This window comes from Chiloscyllium plagiosum, unplaced genomic scaffold (assembly GCF_037043375.1).
Source record: "Chiloscyllium plagiosum isolate Xiang-an unplaced genomic scaffold, Cpla_swu_hap1 HiC_scaffold_46, whole genome shotgun sequence".
NCBI lineage: Eukaryota > Metazoa > Chordata > Chondrichthyes > Orectolobiformes > Hemiscylliidae > Chiloscyllium > Chiloscyllium plagiosum.
Genome location: NW_028270184.1, coordinates 15,218,213 through 15,224,301, shown reverse-complemented (window position 1 = coordinate 15,224,301; position 6,089 = coordinate 15,218,213).

Genomic DNA, 6,089 nt, shown 5'->3' with positions numbered 1-6,089 from the left:
GTCTGATGACCTGTTGTGTTTCGCCTGGGAGCCCATTGGTTTTTAATGTGGATTTGAGTGCAACTGGGAAGTCCCTTTTGTTTTCTTATGCCTTCTATTCCCTTCTCCTGCAAATCGTAAATGAATAAATATTTAAATTCTCCCAGTTATGGTTAAAGTCAACCATCCATCCTATTTCCATCTCCACAGAAACTGCTGAAGTGGCTGAAGTTTCCATTTCTTTCTGTTTGAATGTCAGATTTTCAGCACCTGCAGTATTTTGGATTTGAATCACTTTGGATTAGTTCTCTCCCATTTTCCGATCCCTGTTTAAAGGAAAGGAAGAGATTTTAAAGAATAAGGTAACCGGTTCTGTCATTCTGTTTGTCGTGAAACTCAATTCCTCATTCCTATCAATTTGAAACACAAAGGGCCAAATGTTCTGAAAAGGAGCAATTTCATTTACATTCCCCCAAGGCCTTGTCTTTTATGATGAAAGGAGAGAGTTCTGCATTTTTGACAGCAGACTCCATTCAGAGCTCCTTCAATCTATTCTGACAGATGCAGCTTCTCATACCCAGAACTATTTGTGTACATCGCTTTGCAATCTTAATGCTTTAAGTCCAGCAGGACTTTTATTGTCCGATAGTTACTCCCTCCCTCCCTCCCTTCATATTTCTCCCCTGCCCTGTGTGATGCTTCCCATCTCTGATGTGAAATTTCATTGATTCTGGCAAAGATGCTCTCTGTACTGTGTTCATTGTCTGGGATTCGTGTCCATTTTAACAGAAAGAAATCTTGATTCCCTGACTGGGAACTGAACTGAGGCAGTGCCTGTAAAAGCACCGATCCATAATCACAAAGCCACGAGGGAATTGTCAGGAGTAGGCATACCGGGCCCTTGTTTCATAGCTGTCAGTTCCCCTGGACTGGGATTGAAATGCTCAGAGAGCTACTCTGATAACTGCAGTTAACCGATAAGTACGTGTGGTAAATGTGATGTTCGGGTCCTGGGAGGGTAGAATACCAGGTGAACAGGGTTCCAGGTGGGTAGGTTGTGAAATGGGAAGGGGGTAGGGTGCCATGTGGATAGCATGTCAGCAATTAAGCTGGAAAGAGGAGTTTGTAAGTGATGAGATTTTTAGGTTATGTCTAAGTGGTTGGGAAAAAAATTGTGTCCTATGGAGTCAGGAAGAATGGATATGGGTGAAGGAGCGGGAGACATGGTCGGGTCCAACGGTATGGGAAGGGAGGACTGTGTCCTGGGTGGTGAGGATGAGACTGTCCAAGCAGGTTTGCATAAGGGTAACGGTACCCCAGGTGGTGAAGTGGAGTCGGGTGGGTAAGGGGTGTGGTGGGATTGGGTCCACTGGCAGAAGAAGGTTGGTGCAGATCCTAGTGGGAAAGGGAAGTTTTGGTTGTGAAGGGGCTGAAAGGGATTCAGGCCAACGGCGGGGGAAGGGGGAGAGAAATGGAACTTGAGACCCAGGTAACAGTGTGTCAGGGTCTGAGGGAGCAAAGTCTCTGGTGGACATGTCATTGGAGATGTGTGATGATACTTCCCACCCACCCAGCCATACCCTAAAAATTCATCACTTCCATACTTAGGCACATTGACCAGTCTAGCTTTTCCTGAGTTAGTGCCTAATTTCATCAGAACCCTCCCAATCTCAAATTTAAGTGGAGACTTTTGCAGGGTTGTAGATGTAGAGGAACGACACAGAGGAATCTTCAATTTTCCAGGGATGTCCTTAAGCAGGGTCCCTGTGTGCAAATCCAATCTCTGCTTGGGATTCTGTCTGGCCTCAGAGAATCTGGAGCATTAAATGTGCTCATTCTAAATTGATTGGCGAATTGGAGGATGAAGGGAGCAGCGTTAGGGTGGGAACTGACCACACAGATCTTGTTGTAACATACCTGCAGAAAATGCTGGAAATATACAGTGAGTAATGGACCCACTTCAATGTGGACTCACTGCTATTGGTCCCCAGGAACTTGCTATTCTAATTCCGTGATTCTCTGAAGTAATTTTTAATCCAGGTTAGAATTAATGAAGCCAGAGCTGCAAACATGTGTCACGTTCACATCCGATGAAATAATAACAGAAACAGAGATTGCTGGGGAAACTCAGCAAGTCTGGCAGCATCTGTGGAGACAAACCAGATTACTGGTCCAGAGTTTACCATGCTTTAGTGGGCGGCACAGTGGCACAGTGGCTAGCACTGTTGCCTCACAGCGCCAGAGACCCGGGTTCAATTCCCGCCTCAAGCGACTGACTGTGTGGAGTTTGCACGTTCTCCCCGTGTCTGCGTGGGTTTCCTCCGGGTGCTCCGGTTTCCTCCCACAGTCCAAAAATGTGCAGGTCACGTGAATTGGCCAAGTTAGGTGAATTGGCCATGCTAAATTGTTAGGTGAAGGGGTAAATGTAGGGGAATGGGTCTGGGTGGGTTGCGCTTCGGCGGGTCGGTGTGGACTTGTTGGGCCGAAGGGCCTGTTTCCACACTGTAAGTAATCTAATATAAACTCTGCTTTCTCCCCACTGGGTTTCTCCTGCAATTTCTGTCTTTGTTTCCGATTTCCACCATCTGCGGTTCTTTGCTTTCTGTCAATGAAAGAGAGACAGGTCTCACTCAACAGCCACTAAACATGATGAGGAGAAATTTCTTCCCTGAGAGAGCAATTCTGCAGCCACAGAAAGTGGTTGAGGCCAAGACTTGAACGTTTTCAAGAAGGACTGCGATAAACATGATATGGGTAAAGCTATCAATAGGTACGGGGAGAAAGCAGGTCCAGACTATTGATTTGGATAATCAGCTCAGATCATATTGAATGAGCTGAACAGGCTTCATGCATCGAATGAAGCAAAGCAGCAGGAGAAAGATTCAGTTAGAGTAGGTGACATTACCAGAGGAATGCAGAGGTGGAGAGTTACAGTGTCCTGGAGTAGACCTCACACTGAATACCTCACTCTGACCACTGAAAGTCAGTAGCTTGTGGTAGGGCATTCCAGTTTGCCTTCTCACTGTAACCTTGAAGTCAGTAGGCTGTATGCCTCTGAGACTAATATTTATCACCCATCAATTTATACTCCCCACACTCATCTCCAAAGGGGATTATTTTCACTTGTGAGGCCTGGACATCGTAAGCTGGCCAGTATTTTTATTGCTCATCCCTAGTTGCCTTTGAGAAGTGGAATAGAGGCAGGCTTCACTCAAAATCCACTCACTGTGATGAGAAGTGTCTTCGTCTAGACAGAGCAATTCACGGCCACAGAAAGTAGTTGAAGCTTGAAGTACAGGATATTGTGGAATCACCAGAACATCAGTGCTGGGATATCAGTGGACACTCTACTCTGTGTAAACATGAGGTCAGTCAAGACTGCGGACAGGCCTTAACATCCAGAAAGTCACGTTCCTGATCACCTCTGTCCTCACTGACCTACATTCTCACCCACTCAAGTAATGTCTTTATTGTAAAATTTGCCCTTTTACTTTCAATCCCTCCATGGCCTCCCCCCCCCACCGTCTCTGTAATGTCCTCAATCCCATTGACATCTGATAACTCGGCACTGCTCACATTGCGGTGTCTTGTGGATTCCCAATCAAATTGCGCCTCCACTGATGACCATCTTTTCTGTTGCTGAGGTCCTGAGTGATGGAATTCCTTGCCAGCATTCCTCTCTTTCTCTCTAATCTAAAACATTGCTCACTGTCACATCTTGGTATAAAAGGCACCTTGAGTTGTTGCATTACACTAAAAGAGTTGCAAAAATGTTTTTGTGGGGTATATGTGGGTTATAGTTAAAGGATAACAGTTAAGACTGGGATGAGGAGAAATTTCTGCACCCAGAGAGTAGTGCACCTGTGGGATTCTCTGCCGCATTTAGGTCAAAGCACTGAATGGTTTCAAGAAGGAGACAGATATTGTTTTTAGTATGAAAGAGATGTCAGTATATGGGGCAGAAGTGGGGACAGGCTACTGGGTTGGATGAAAAACCAAGATCATATTGAATGGTGGAGCAGGCTGAAAGTGTCACATCGCCTATTCCTATTTCCTCTCGGTCAATCGCCCCTGTCTGGGCCCCTCATAACCTTCTGCACCTCAACCATTTCCCCACTCAACCGTCTCTGTTTGAAAGAAAATGACCCAGAACCATCTTGCCTCTTTTCATACTGAAACTGCTGCGTACCTAGCAGCATCCTGGTGAACTTCCTCGACACCCATTCCACAGCAACCACGTCTTTTCAATCCGGAGGTCACTGGAACTGCATACATTGCTCCAGCTGTGGCCTAACTAAAGTTTGTATGCTCCAAAATAACCTCACTGCTCTGATAGTCCAAGTGGGAGAAAGTGAGGACTGCAGATGCTGGAGATCAGAGCTGAAAAATGTGTTGCTGGAAAAGCCCAGCAGGTTCAGGCAGCATCCAAGGAGCAGGAGAATCGACGTTTCGGGCATCATTCCTGAAGAAGGGCTTATGCCCGAAACGTCGATTCTCCTGCTCCTTGGATGCTGCCTGCCCCACTGTGCTTTTCCAGCAACACATTTTTCAGCGCTGGTAGTCCAAGTGTCATGGCATGTCTTCTTAATGCTCCTATTAATATGCCCTACCACCTACAAGGATCTGTAGATACAGCTTCTCTGTCTCACTGGACTTCACAGTGTTCTGTCATGTACTTAGTACTCCCACGTCTTCCAAAACGTATTCACCTCAGACTTCACAGAGTTGAATTCCATCTGCCACTAATCTGCCCAGCTGGGACGAGTAGCTGGGTAAATCAGGAAAATCCTGATACCTTTTTACCCAGCACCTGCAAAACCCATCGCTTCTCAATTTCTTTTTTTTTGTATTTTCTGCTCCTGCTCCTGCTTCCCAAGATTGGATCGATGATCTGCATGTGTTTGCATCAAGCGGCTCTTTGACCTGGGAGCTGGACGCCAAAGAAAGCTGGAGGTCAGACAAGGACAGAAGCAGAAAGAGATGTGATTATGAACGTGTTTAGAATTTCGCCAGCATCCATTGTTCTGAGGGAGGTATAAACTGCCAGAAGTTGTCTTGCAAGATTCATGGGAGCTCCAGTGATTTGGTTTTTGGTGGGTTTTTAAAATACAACATTGCACATAGGCACTTTGTTGGACAATTCCTAGCACCAATTGGCATTGGCTGAACAAGCTGTTTGTGTTGTAATGATATCTGCATTTTGCAGGGGAAATTTGTGGTTGGTGAGATTGATCTGGAATTAAATGTGGCAAAGAGATGGTGATGATAAGCCAATTGCTAGTCTTGCAGCAGCTTCTGAAATCCCTTGGACATTACAAAATGTTTAATGTACTGTCATAACTCACAAACAACAGGAGAGCAAAGGCACAGCTCTCTTCAAACACTGAAATTCGGTGGATATTAACTTTGCTAAAGATGACTCCCATCACCTATACAGGAGGACTCACTAAAATAATTGAAGATATTACAAAAAAAAATTGTTTTCTGAGAGCAGAGATGGTCAAACTATGTCCCAGTGTTTAGATGTGAGCCTTGAGAATGGGCTATCAGGCCCACATATAAACAGCACCATGACCCTTTATTCCCGATTTGAAATAATCCACTATTGGTGGCTATGCCTTGAGCTTTCTGGTCCCTAAATTTTCTCTCGAAACCTTTCAACTTCACTTTCCACCCTTTGAAAGATCCTTATAACCTCTCATGTCAAGCTTTCCTTCACCTGAACGACTATGTCCTTATGAGCCTGTCAAACTCCTTGGGATATTATACAGTGTTAGAAACTCGACGTAATTATAAATTATTTTTATAGGTGTGCCTTTGCTCACCTGTCATTTTTATAGTTCAGTCAGTTCTGATCACTCACTGAATAAGTGAGCTCGTGTGAATGTAACCCAGAGAGACAGCTTGTTCGAACAGATTAGAAAGAAAGCTCTGAACTGGCCACTGGACTTGCTATTCTCCACAATCAGAGAAACTTGGTTCTTTCCAAACGTTAAAAATTTCTGCGAAAGAATATTAAAGGTGATGCGTTACAGTGAACTGCATTATTTGATAAATTACAGCAAAGGGGTGGGATTGTACATTACATTCAGAAATTCACCAAAGATCCT